A 14,946-nucleotide genomic window follows, 5' to 3' on the forward strand; every position below is an offset into this window, starting at 1 on the left:
CCTATATAACTTCTAAAATGTTTATAATTTTGCCTTTTTAATATTGAAACTGGAGCCCACTTTCCTATTTTTCTTATTCACACTTTTCCAAATGGCATTTATGAGAAAGTTGGTCCTTTCTTCACTTTCCTCCAGTCCCATCTCTAGCACAGATTAAATGTCTACAAATTGTGGGATTTTCTCTGAGATTGGTAAGCAAATAATTCTTTCTCTTTAATAAAACCTTATCTGTTACTAGTATGTGGAGATGTGATTGACTTCTCAATGAAGAGTTCTAGCTGACAGTCATGTTAACACTAGTAATTTGTCCAAAGATTATTTCGTTTTCAATAGTGACAGTCATTTTCAAATAATAACAGTTTTACTTCCTTCTTGCATGCTTTGATACATTGTATTTATTTTTCTGGCCAGATTGCAGCTGCTAGGATCTTTAGGACAATGTTGAAAAGAAGAGTCATTGGAAGGAATGGCCAAGATGGTGGAGTGTGAAGACCCCTCCCATGGGTATACCAAAATTTCTCCAGAGCAACTACTGATGAGAAAAACTGAAATACAAGTAGAAAAGTCCTTCTGCAAGTAAAGATTTTTAAAAAGGAACCACAACAAGATGGTAGGAGGTGTGGAGGCATGGTACAGTTAAGATGCATACACTCAAGTGGCAACCCACAAATAGCAGGGTAATTACAACTGCAGAGATTCTCCCCAAAGAGTGAGGAGTCGAAGCCCTGCATTGGGCTCCCCAGGCCTGGAGTCCTGCAGTGAGGAGATGAAAACCGAGAATGTTCATCTTTTAAGGCCAGTGGGACTTATTTTTAGAAGAGCCAGAGAGCTTTGGGAAATAAAGACTCAGCTCTTAAAGGACAGACACAAAATCTCACACAGTCCAGGACCCAGGGCAGAAGGAGTAATTTGAAAGAAATCTGGGTCAGACCCACCTACTGATCTTGGAAAGCCTCCTGGAGAGGTAAGAGGCAAAGGATACTGGCAGCAGCCATTTGGGGGAGCTTGTTCTACCACATGAACATGGGTGCTGCCAAGTCCCATTTGAGGAATTGCTCCTCTAGTTTATTAGTGCCAGACCCTCTCACTAGCCTGTGGGGCACGAGTGCTGGGACACCTCAGGCCCACCTACCAGACCTGGTACTTTTAAGAGCTGTATTGAGCTGTATTGAGACCCAGCCCTGCATACCAATGACCTGACACTAGCCCCAAGACCATACTCATCCACCTGTGACCTGGCACTAACCCTTAGACCCTTGGGACTCAGCTCCACCCACCAGTGGGTAAACACCAGTTCCAGGACCCACCAACGCTGGGACACCTGGGGACCCTCAGTCAGCCATGCCAGGATCCAGCCTTATCCACTGGTTGGCTGACACCAGCTCCAGAACTCCCAGAGCCTTGCAGCAAGAGACCCTGGAACAAGGTTCCAGTCACCAATGAGCCTACATTGGCTCGAGGACCTGCCAGAACCCAGTCCCACCGAACGGCAGGCCAACACAAGGGTCAGGACCTTCTGGAGCTCCACGGCCACCCACCAGCAGTCCAACCCCATCTCTGAGACACCCTGGGTTCTCAGCCCGCCCCAGTGTTCAATTTCAAAGGCCAACACCAGCTTTGGGACATAACAGACACCGTAACCAGTGGCCTCAGGAACTAGCCCTAAGCACAAGCAGGCAGACACTATATCTGGGACCTCCAGCATTGCAACCACCCACACCAGAACATGGGTCTGCCCACCAATGCGCAGCAATAACCCTGGGACCCCTGAAACTTCTCAGCCAGCGGTCTTGAGATCCTGCCTAGCTCATCAGTAACTAGCAGCATTTACACAAGGCAGGGCCTGGCAACCAAAAGGACAAAGGCCAGCCATACCTAAAGAACTGCCTACAGTAGTCAGCTTGCCATGACAGACTCATCCAGCCACAATAGGGAGTACCCTTAGAGGTTATAGCTCTGGTGACCAGAAAAGAGTATGCAGTTGGGACACATAGGATGCCTCCTACAAAAAGGCCACTTCTCCAAGGTCAGGAAACATCACCAACCTACCAAATATATAGGGGGAAAATCCAACAAATTAGGCAGAAGGAGGTGACAGAGGAATATGTTTCAAACGAAGGAACAAGATAAAACCCCAGAAAAAGAACTAACGACGTGAAGTTAGGCAGTCTAGAAACCTTGATAGATCAAGGTGGTGATTGTGAAGATATTAAAAAAAAAAAAAAACTTGGCAGAAGATTAGAACAGAGTGAGAAATTAGAAACTTTTAACAAAGAGTAAAAAAATATAAAGAAGAACAAAACATAAAAACACAATAACTGAAGTGGAAAAACAGTAGAAGGAGTCAACAGTAGATTAGATCAAACAGAGGATCAAATCAGCCTGATGGAAGAGAGAAATGAAAATCACTGAAGCTGAAAAGAAAAAAGAATAAAAAGGGAATATCCCTCAAAAAATTAAAAATAGAACTACATATGATCCAGCAATTCCATTCCCAGATATTTGTCCAGAGAAAACATAAACACACTAGTTTCAAAATATATGTGCATCACTATGTTCATTGCAGCTCTATTTAGGATAGCCAATATGAAATCAACCAATGTGTTTATTTACAGATGAATGGATATAAAAGAGGTGGTATACATATATAAAACAAAATACTACTGAGCCATAAGAAGAATGAATTTTTGCCATTTGTGATAACGTGAATGAACTAGAAGGCATTACACTAAATGAACTAAATCAGACAGAAAGATAAATTGTGCATGTTTTCACTTACAAGTGGAGCCTAAAAAGAAAACAAATGGACAAACATAACAAAACAGAAACAGAATTATAGACACAGAGAATGAAACAGGTGGTTGCCTAGGGAGAGCACGATAGGGGAGAAAAGAAATAGGTGAGAGAGTCTAAGAGGTACACACTTCCAGTTGCAAAATAAGTGAGTCACAGGTATGCAATGTACAGTGTGGAGAATATAGTCAATAACTATGTCATGTCTTTGTATGATAACATATCCTAACTAGACTTATTGTGGTGATTAATTTGAAATGTACAGAAATACCAAATCACTATGTTGTGTAACAGGAACTATCACAGTGTTGCAGGTCACCATTTCAAAAATGAATGAACAAAGAAACAAACTGATGAGAAAAGAGATCAGATTTGTGGTTACCAGAGTTAGGAGAGGTGAGATCAGGGTGAATGGAATGAAGGCAGTCAAAAGGTACAAACTGCCAGTCATGAGACAAATAAGTACTAAGGATGTAATGAACAAAAAGGTAAATACAATTAACTCTGATGTATGTTAGATGTGAAAGTTGAGAGTAAACCCTAAGAGTTCTCATTAAGAGAGAAATTTTTTTCTTTTTCTTTAATTTTGTAGCTATATCAGATGATGGATTTCACTAAACTTATTGAATATGATACTTATATTATGATGTGTGTAAGTCAGATCATTATATTTTCAACTTAGTGCTGTATGTCAATTATATCTCAATAAAACTGGAAGAAAAATTAGAAAAAGGAACCCCTTCTTGCTTCTGAGGCATCACTGTTAAGTAGATACTTGCTACATTTTGTGTGTTTGTATGTGTGTGTGTAGATGTCTTTCATAAAATTAAAGAAACTTATTTCTATTTTACCAGGAGCTTTTATCAAGAATTGTTGTTAAATATTATACAACGCTTTCTTCTGCACCTATTGCAATAATAGTTTTTCTACATCAAAATTTTAATACAGATGTTTAGATATTCTAATTCTGAACAAACTTTCTATTTCTCTAATTAAACCAATTTCAATTTGATATATTGCCTTAATAGTATGCTAGAGGGCTAATCTGCTGATATCTCAGAATTGATTCTTTAGTCAGGAGAGAGATTCTATTATAATTATCTTTTTTTGTGTTCTTGTCTAAATTTGATATAAAGCTCCTTTCATTTTTATTAAAGAAGTTGGCATATGTTCCCCCTTTATACTTTCTGAAAATACATTAAATTCAAAATTACATGTTTCTTAAATTATTGGTGGGACTCATAAAACTATCTGGGCCTAGGGTTTTATTTATAGTACCATTTTGATCTAGTGGTTCAATTTCTTCTATTCCTAATGAGCATATAAATGCTCTATTTCTGCTTTATAATGATACAGATTTCTATTTTAGATTGACAATTTCTCTTTTTCTAGAACTTTGTCAATTTTACATATATTTTAATCTTTTGTGAATATTTTGTGAATAATCTTTTTAGAATATTTTAAATATTTGCTGTTTTTATTATTCATTTATTCATTCCTATTATTCTTAAATTGTGACATTTTTTGTTTTTCATTAGAGTTTGTCAATCATATTAATCACTCCAATCTTTTTATTATACTCTTTATTTTGCTTTCTATTTCCGTGTATGTCTGCTCTTTCCTGTATTATATACTTCATTTCATTTTGAGATCACTGTGCTGTTCTTTTTCTAATTTGTTAAATAGAAATGATTATTGAAATGCTTATTTCATCAATTTTCAACTTAAGGTTGTAAGTTTACCTCCACAGATTCTGACAGGCAATATTTATATTATTTTTCTGTTTTAATTATATTTCTACATTTTTATAGACCTGTCTTTTTCTCTTTCTAAAAGTTTGAAATTATTTTAATTACATTTTACCATTATTTTCAACATAATTATATCATAATTAGAGAATGGTGCATGAGAATTTAGTTCTATCTTTGTTTTATGAAATGCCAAAAATTATTTGTTGTTGTTCAGTCACTCAGTTGTGTCCAACACTTCATGACCCCATGGAGTGCAGCACACCAGGCTTCCTTGTCCTTCACCATCTCCTAGAGGTTGCTCAAATTCATGTCCATTGAGTCAGTGATGCCATCCAACCGACTCATCCTCTGTACTCCCCTGCTCCTCCTGCCTTCAATCTTTCCCAACATCAGCATCTTTTCGCATGAACTGACTCTTCACATCAGGTGGTCAAAGTATTGGAGTCTCAGCTTCAGTCCTTCTAATGAATATTCGGGATTGATTTCCTTTTCAAAATATTACTGATTTGAACTCCTTGCTGTCCAAGTGACTCTGAGAGTCTTCTCCAACACACACAGCACAAAGGCATCAATTCATTGGCATTCAACCTTCTTTATGGTCCAACAATCACATTCAAACATGACTACTGGAAAAAATATAGCTTTGACTAGATGGACCTTTGCCAGCAGAGTAATGTCTCTGCTTTTTTAATACACTGTCTGGGTTTGTCATAGCTTTTCCTTCAAGGATCAAGTGTCTTTTAATTTCATGGTTGCAGTCACCATCTGTAGTGATCCTGGAGCCCAAGAAAATAAAGTCTCTCACTGTTTCCATTGTTTCCCCACCTATTTGCCATGAAGTGATGGGACCAGATGCCATGATCTTAGTTTTTCAAATGTTGAATTTTAAGCCAGCTTTTTCACTCTCCTCTTTCCCTTTTATCAAGAGGCTGTTTAGTTCCACTTTGCTTTCTGCAATAAAGGGTGGTATCATCTGCATATCTCAGGTTATTGATATTTCTCTAGGCAATATTGATTCCAGCTTGTGCTTCATCCAGCTTAGCATTTTGCATGATGTGCTCTGCATATAAGTTAAATAAACAGGGTGATAACATACAACCTTGTACTCCTTTCCCACTTTTGAACCAGTCCATTGTTCCATATCCGGTTTCTAACTATTGCTTCTTGACCTGCATACAAATTTCTCAGGAGGCAGGTAAGGTGGTCTGATATTCCCATCTCTTTAAGGATTTTTTACAGTTTGTTGTGATCCACAGTCAAAGGCTTTAGTGTAGTCAAGAAGCAGAAGGAGATGTTTTTCTGGAATTCTTTTGCTTTTTCTATAATACAATAGATGTTGCCAATTTTATCTCTGATTCCTTTGTTTTTTCTAAATCCAGCTTGAACATCTGGAAGTTAGAACTTGTACTGTTGAAATCTAGCTTGGAGAATTTTGAGCATTACTTTGGTAGCATGTAAAATTAGTGAAATTTTGTGGTAGTTTGAACATTCTCTGGCATTGTCTTTCTTTGGAATTGGAATGAAAACTGACCTTTTCCAGTCCTGTAGCCATGGCTGGGTTTCCCAAATGTGCTGGCATATCGAATGTTGCACTTTAGCAACATCATCTTTTTGGATTTGAAATTGCTCAGCTGGAATTCCATCACTTCCATGAGCTTTTTTCATAGTGATGCTTCCTAAGGTCCACTTGACTTTACACTCCAAGATGTCTGGCTCTAGGTGAGTGATTACACCATCAAGGTTATCTGGGACATTAAGATCTTTTTTGTATAATTCTTCTGTGTATTCTTGCCACCTCTTCTTAATACCTTCTGCTTCTGTTAGGTTCATACTCTTTCTGTCCTTTATTGTGCCCATCTTTGCATGAAATATTCCCTTGGTATCTCTGATTTTTTTTGAGGATATCTCTAGTCTTTCTCATTTTATTGTTTTCCTTTATTTCTTTGCACTGATCACTGAGGAAGCTTTCTTAACTCTCCTTGCTGTTCTTTGGAACTCTGCATTCAGATGGGTATATCCGTCCTTTTCTCCTTTGTCTTTAGCTTCTCTTCTTTTCTCAACTATTTGTAAGGCCTCCTTAGACAACCATTTTGTCTTTTTGCATTTTTTCCCCTAGGGGATGGTTTTATTTATGTCCTCCCATACAATGTCACAAATCTTCGTCCATAATTCTTCAGGCACTCTATCAAATCTAATTCCTTGAATCTATTTGTCTCTTCCACTGTATAATCATAAGGGATTTGATTTAGGGCATACGTCTATGGTCTAGTGGTTTCCCCTACTTTCTTCAATTTAAGTCTGAATTTTGCAATAAGAAGTTCATGATCTGTGCCACAGTCAGCTCCCATCTTGTTTTTGCTGGCTGTATAGAGCTTCTCCATTTCGGCTGCAAAGGATATAATCAATCTGATTTTGGTACTGATTTGATGAGGTCCATGTGTAGAGTCTTCTCTTGTGTTGTTGGAAGAGGGTGTTTGCTATGACCAATGCGTTCTCTTGGCAAAACTCTGTTAGCCTTTGCCCTGCTTCCTTTTGTACTCCAAGGCCAAATTTGCGTGTTACTACAGGTTTTTCTTGACTTCCTACTTTTGCATTACAGTCCCCTATAATGAAGAGGACATCTCTCTCTCTCTTTTTTTTTTTTTCGGTGTTATTTGTAGGAGGTCTTGTAGGTCTTCATAGAACCATTCAACTTCAGTTTCTTCAGCGTTAGTGGTTGGGGCATAGACTTGAATTACTGTGATATTGAACAGTTTGTCTTGGAAATGAACGAGATCATTCTGTCATTTTTGAGATTGCACCCACGTACTGCATTTTGGACTCTTTGTTTACTATGCTGCTGCTGCTAAGTCGCTTCAGTCGTGTCCAAGCCTGTGCTACCCCATAGATGGCAGCCCACCAGGCTCCCCTGTTTCTGGGATTCTCCAGGCAAGAACACTGGAGTGGGTTGCCATTTCCTTCTCCAATGTGTGAAAGTGAAGAGTGAAAGTGAAGTCGCTTAGTTGTGTCTGACTCTTAGCGACCCCATGGACTGCAGCCCACACGCTCCTCCGTCCGTGGGATTTTTCAGGCAAGAGTACTGGTGCCACTGCCTTCTCCATCTGTTTACTATGAGGGCTACTCTATTTCTTGTATAAGATTCTTGTGTACAGTAGTAGATAAAATGTTCATCTGAATTAAATTTACCCATTCTGGCCATTTTAGTTCACTGATTGCTAAAATGTCGATGTTCACCCTTGCCATCTCCTGTTTGACCACTTCCAGTTTATCTTGACTCATGTACCTAACATTCCAAGTTCCTATGCAAGCTCTGGCTATGGAGGCATCTGCCAGGCCCCTCTGCAAGAGTGAGGTTCATAGCATCTCCTGCCCTATCTGCCAATAATTATTTGGTTCCTGTGCCAATAATTATACATTTTATTATTTATTTAGCTTTAATTATATTTGCTTTTTTTCTTTGTTCATCATTCCTATTGCATCTCTGGGCTTTCTGGGATTATTTCCCTCCCTCAAATTTCTTTACTGAGTTTCTGTAGAATACCAAACAGATGATATTAAAAGTACAGGAAAGAGAGGTGAGTATGGACGTAACATCACAACAGCTGCCCAAGGAGAACCCCAAGTTCAGCTCAAGCTTGTATTGATTGGTGATGGTGGTACTGGAAGAACTACATTCATGAAACAGCATCAGACTGGTGAATTTGAGAAAGTGTATGCAACAGCTACCTGGGGTACTGAAGTTCATCTCCTTGTGTTCCATTCCAACAGAGGACCTATTAACTTCAATATATGGGTTACAACTGGCCAGGAGAAATTTGGTGAACTGAGAGATGGCTATTATATCCAAGATCAGTATTCCATTATAATGTTTGATGTAACACTGAGAGTTACTTGCAAGAATGTGCCTAATTGGCATAGTGATGTGATAAGACTATGTGCAAACATCCTCATTGTGTTCTTTGGAAGCAAAGTGGATATTAAGGATGGAAAGATAAAAGCAAAGTCAATTGTCTTCCACTGAAAGAATTTTCAGTACTATGACATTTCTGCCAAAAGTAACATGACTTCGAAAAGCCCTTCCTCTGGCGTGCTAGAAAACTGATCAGAGACACTAACTTGAAGTTCATCTCCATGCATGCTCTTGCCCCACCAGAGATGGTCATGGCCCCAGTCTTGGCAGCACTTGAGCATGATGAAGATGATGACTTGTGGGAAAGTGAAACTGGAGCCGGTGGTCAGAAGTTTAGTTTTATGGGCAGTCCAGCATTTGCCACATTATTGTATAGCTAAATAGAACATGTGCTTTATTTTTGGTATGCAGAAGGAGATGAATGGGCTTCAGAGTGAATGTGGCAGCTAAAATACCTTCATTTTTTAGACCTGCATATTGAGCTACTTTGGAACAGTTGTTTCCCCCTTGCTACAGTCACATCACAGTATTGAGTGGTGGAGTCTTGTTTGTTACTGCTATTCCCATTCCTTTTCATTTAGAATAAAAATAAAGTTGTATTTCAAATATCTTTAAAATATAAAGGAAAGAAAATTTAGCACACCTGCAAAGGTATAAACCATTAGATTGACAGCTGCCCCAAGAGCAATACTAGTTATGAAAAAAATATTAAAATGACATTCTTAAAATGTTGAGAAGAAATAACCAGCAAATTAAAAATTCTCTAACTCAGTTAAACACTCTTTTAAAAGGAAGGAAAAACAGAAAAACATTTTAAGCAAATAAAAACTGAAAATATTTACCATCATCATACTGAAAGTTGTTCAGTCATGTCCGACTCTTTGTGACCCCATGGACTGCCAGGCTCTTCTGTCCATGGGATTCTCCAGACAAAAATACTGGAGTGGGTAGCTGTCCCCTTCTCCAAGGAATCTTCCCAACCCAAGGATCAAACCCAGGTCTCCTTCATTGCAGGAGGATTCTTTATGAACTGAGCCACCAGGGAAGACCACTATCAACATAAACAATATTTTAAAAGATGAAAAACATAAGTTTCATGAATTATTGACAGTCATACATTATGAGATTCAGGAAGCTGAAAGGTTATAAGCAAGATAAGTAAAAGTCAATCCATAACTTTCTCATTCTCTTTAATCATTCTGGACCTTAGAATGAAACATATAAAAGGTCTTTTCACTGTATCCTTCATATATTTTTAAGATCTCTTTAACTTTGTTTCATTTTTTGTCTTTCTATGCTACATTTGTGTTCTTTTTTAGATTTAATTTCCAGGCCCACCCTTTTTTATTCAGGTAGGTATAATTTACTATTTGATTTATTTATTGAGTTTTCAATTTAAATTATTAATATTTACATTTCTAGAGCTTCTATTTGGCTCATTTTCAAATCTGATTAGCCAGTTTCTTGCTTTTTCCCTGATCTCTTATTTTCACTTCCATTTACTATTTCTTAAAGTATACCCTAGTTGTTGAAGTATGAAGGTAGCTATTTTCTATTCTATTTCTCATAATTTCTGTACTGCAATCCTTACATATCTGATTTTATAAATTGTTGATTTGGAGTTTTATGGGCCATACAGGTAGATCTCTGGCTTACAATTAGGAAATTTCAGGGTAGGTGTATTTTTTTTCTCTTTTATCTAGATCCAGAAGCAAAACATGATCATATGGTCACAAGCTCATGTTGTGTGGTAGTTTTCCCATTTACTCAGTGAGGTTATTACTCTTTGTAGATCTTGGTTTATTGAGAGTTTTCTTCTATCTGATATCTTGCTATACATACTCCTATTTTAGACTTTGTCTCTTGTTCCTGATCCACGTGACTTATTATTAATAAAACTCAGATTTGATCCACATTGATAAGCAGATCAGTTCACACAGTTTTGTTCAACTCTTTGCAACCCTACTGACTGCAGCACACCAGGCTTCCCTGTTCATCACCAACTCCCAGCACTTGCTCAAACTCATGTCCATCGAGTCAGTGATGCCATCCAACCATCTCATCCTCTGTCGTCCCCTTCTCCTCCTGCCTTCAATCTTTCCCAGCATCAGGATCTTTTGGAATGAGGCGGCTCTTCGCATCAGGTAACCAAAATACTGGAAATTTAGTTTCAGAATCAGTTAAGCAGATAGTCCCAGGTCAAATGCTATCTCCAATTCTTTTTTACTGCTGTAGATTTATACCTCTTTGGTGTTTCTGGACTCAGCTCAATCATGCATTTAAATTTTTTATTTTATATATATTTTATTAAAAAATACTATTTTTAGAGGAATTTTATATTCACAAATAAATTAAGAGGAAAGTACAGAGATTTCTCATATGCTCCCTGCCTCCATATATGAATGGTCTCCCCAACCAGAATGCTGCATTTGTTACAGCTGATGAACTTATACATCATAATCTCCTAAGGCCCATGATTTACATTAGGGCTCACTCTTGGTTGTATACATTCTATGGGTTTGAACAAATGTATAAAGTAAAATATATAATGCATAACATGCAAAAAGTGTGGTGACATATATTTACCATGTTATACAGGATATCTTCATTGCCCTAAATATTCTCTATGTTCCTTCTTCTCCATCTTTCATTCCCTCACCACACGTACACTTAATCCCTGGCAACCACTGATCTTTTCATCATCTCCATACTTTTGCCATCTCCAGAAAGTCACATAGTTGGAATCATAGAGTATGTAGCCTTTTCAAATTGACTTCTTTTCTTTAGTTATATGCTTTTAAATCTCCTACTTGTCTTTTCATGACTCACTCTTTTTGCACTGAATAATATTCCATCATCTGGTTATACCATAGTTAATTATGCATATATCTACTGAAAAACATCCTGGTTGTTTCCAAGTTTTGGCAATTATGAATAAAGCTGCTATAAACACCTGTGTGCAAATATTTGTGTGCATATAAGTTTTCAATTCCTTTAGTTAAATAACCAGGAGCAAAACTGCTGGATTGCATAGTTAGAGTATATTTAGTTTTGTAACAAAACAAAACCTCAGACTGTCTTCCAAAGTGTCTGTTCCATTTTGCATTCCTACTAGCAATGTACAAGAATTCCTGGTGCTCCACATTCTCTTAGCATTTGGTGTTGCCAGTGTTCTGGATCTTGGCATTCTAAGAAGTATGTAGTGATATCTTACTGTTGTTTTAATTTGTATTTTTCTGATAATATTGATGTGAAGCATTTTTTCTGATGTTTATTTGCCACCTGTATATTTTCTTCGGTGATGTGTCTGCCAAAGATCTTGGCCTATTTTTTAATTTGTTTTTCTTATTGTTGAGTTGTAAGTGTCTTTTGTATATTTTGGATAACTGTTTTTATCAGATGTATCTTTTGCAAATAGTTTCTCCAGGTCTGTGGCTTATCTTATCCTTTTTATAGTGTCTTTTGCAGAACAGAAGTTTTTTAATTTTAATGAATTCCAGCTTCTCAATAATTTACTTTCTGCATTATGTCTTTGGTATTGTATCTATCTGTTTTTATCCAGAATGTTTGATGTATTGTTTCACAAAGTTTTCACTGAATCTCGAGTATATCACACAGTTAGAAGCAGAAATCCTATTCATTGGATTGTTCTAGGTAATAGTTAAGTACTTGCCTCGGTCTACATCAACCCCAGTGAATATCAATCAACTTCTCCTTTATTCTGTCACCAATTTCCACTTCTGTCCTGTGATACTTGTTCAGCAAGTTTTTGCAGCTCAGTAAGCAGCTAGTCAAAGCAGACTGGGAAGGAAAAGGAAAAGAGACTCGATAACATGTAGGTCCCCTTCCTAGCAGACATTCTTATTCTGAAGAAATACATTTCTTGATGCTCTTATTTGGATTGTTATGAGGGAAAAGTATACACAGCAATAATGATCTTAAAGACTCAATTTCTCTAGCTTTATCATATAGTTGGAAATGGGAGATGGCTGTAGAACTATCTTAGCATAATCTGCATAGCACATCTCTTTGGATCAAAGGGGTCTTTACACTTTTCACCTATGATTATCAGCTTTATCACCTTAGTCGAAACGAGATCTTATTTAACTTCTTGTTAAATATATATGTACTTACGTATTAATATAAGCATATATGCATAGCAAGTTTCTGAAAGACTAAGCATAAATCAGCTAATCTGGGAAATGGAAATCATGAGATGATGAGGAAGGAGTTATTGCCCTTTATATTGTTTTATATTTTTCCTTTTTTTTTTTTTTACCATGAAAATGTATTCCAAATCTATTATTTCAAATATCTTGTGAAAGTCTTGGCTTTTCAAAATTAGTGTTAACAAAGAAGTGGATCAGTTTTATTCAGAATATATGAGAAATAAAGGAGCCAAAGGAGATTTTCAGTACATATTTTACTCATAAAAGTTTACTTAGCAGACATCTGTTGTCTATTCACCAGCATATTAAGCACTGGCAAATGTAAAGAAAAATAAACCCTTCAAGGACAACCTGTAATTTAGTAGGAGAAATAGACATGCACATAAAAAATTGAAGGGAGTCAACCAAGCCACTGAAAGTGGAAAAAATTGTGTGTCTGAGATTCTAAATTAGAAAAAAAAAATCTGTTCTGCACTAAAATTCTATTTCATTAGCAAACTTCCTGTATCATAAATATGTTGAATGGCACTTTCCACAACAAAAGAAAAATCTCTCCACCAATGGTATAGGTTTTCCATAAGAAAATAAAATCATCAAGTCCTTCTCTCTCATATATGTACCACACAGATATCAATATTTGCTTTGTATTCTGCACATAACTGATTTCAGTTATCCAAATCCATGTTCATTCAGGGCTTCCCTGGTGGCTCAGATTAGAAAGAATCAGCCTGCAATGAGGGAGACCTGGGTTTGATCCCTGGGTTTGGAAGATCCCCTGGAGAACCTACTTCAGTATTCTTGCCTGGAGAATCCCTTTGGACAAAGGAGCCTGGTGGGCTACCGCCCATGTGGTTGTAAAGAGTTGGACATGACTGAGTGTCTAAGCACACATGGCACATGTTCATTCAACTATATATCCTTTTCCTTTGTGATGCTATTGATGTTAAGTGACATCTACCTTTGTTATTCATAAACTAATTTCCCAGTAGTTCAGTGTTTATTGTAGCTAATTTTAGGTTTCTCAGCCAAGGTGTGACATAAATATTTTGTTAAAAAAAAAAAAAAGGCAACTTTATGGAAGAGGCAAAACTATGAAGGCAGTTGTGAAAACTAGTCATTCCTATGGGTTTATTAAGGGGAAATAGGAGTATGTGGAGCACAAGAGATTTTGGGGGCAGATAGAGTACTCTGTATGACATTATAATGGAGACACACATCATTATACATCTATCAAAATGCATAGAATGTACAATACAGAGAAAGAATCTTAACATTGTATAAACTCTGGACTTAATAACAATGTATCAATACTGGCTTATTGATTTTAGCAAATGTACTCCACTAATGCAAAATGTTATTAATACAGGAATCTGGGGAGGATAGAGGAGGTATGTGGGAACTCTGTACTTTCCACTCTATTTCCCTATAAATCTAAAAATGTTAAATAAATAACATCAGTTAATTAAAAAAAAACCAAAATGAAACTTAGAATTCAAGTTTCATCTGAAGTTTTGCTCGGTTCTTCACTTTTAGATACAAATAAATGATAGACAGGGACACCTGGGGTGCAGTAGTTCATGTGGTCACACTCGAACTCAGCTTAGGGACTGAACAACAACAACTTCAGTTCAATAATGAAAGGTGTCACTGTTGTCTTTTTTTCTGTAAAACGTGATATATATATATATATATTTTAATCAGAGAGGTTACTATCCTTTTTCATAAAGTGTGACAAATTTTGTATATCTATTTTTTAATTAGAAATCTAGCATTCTATTCACACTAAGTCAAAGTAGTGAAATCAAGCTGTCATAAAAATTTTAGGGAAAAATTCATAAGTTTTCTAATATATATACATATTATACCTAGTATTTACATATATGTATACAAAAACTTTTCTACTACACTTGATAAAGGCTTGAGAAAGAACATCAAAAAAAGAGAAGATGGAGAAATTGGAGAATATAAAGTAAATGAAATGGAAGCAATGAATATAAAATAGAAAAAGTGAAATAAGCCAGATAAAAGTAAAAGATCATCATATAACTCAGTGGTTTTTAAAAATGGCTGCTTATTAGAAACATATCTGGAACTTTGGAGAAAGAAAACAATACCTAGACTTTTGTATTTTTCAGAAAATTACAAGATAATTTTGCTATGCATTTGGATTTTAAAAAGTGATTACAGGCTTTCCTATTAAAGCATAGTTATGGTGATATAGAATTCTATTGTTTTTCTGTTGACCAATCATATACAATTGTATTAAGTGAATAACAGTTATTAATACAATTGTATTAAGTGAATAATCACAATAGTAAAAGAT

The 14,946-nt window shown here is 36.5% G+C and overlaps 1 pseudogene; it reads left to right on the plus strand.

Annotated features, from left to right (window-relative positions):
- Window positions 1-1,023: 1,023 nt before the first annotated feature.
- On the plus strand, window positions 1,024-8,834 carry LOC136166378 (GTP-binding nuclear protein Ran-like; annotated as a pseudogene).
- The last annotated feature ends 6,112 nt before the right edge of the window (window positions 8,835-14,946 follow it).

Source organism: Muntiacus reevesi, chromosome 4, assembly GCF_963930625.1.
Source record: "Muntiacus reevesi chromosome 4, mMunRee1.1, whole genome shotgun sequence".
Taxonomy (NCBI): domain Eukaryota; kingdom Metazoa; phylum Chordata; class Mammalia; order Artiodactyla; family Cervidae; genus Muntiacus; species Muntiacus reevesi.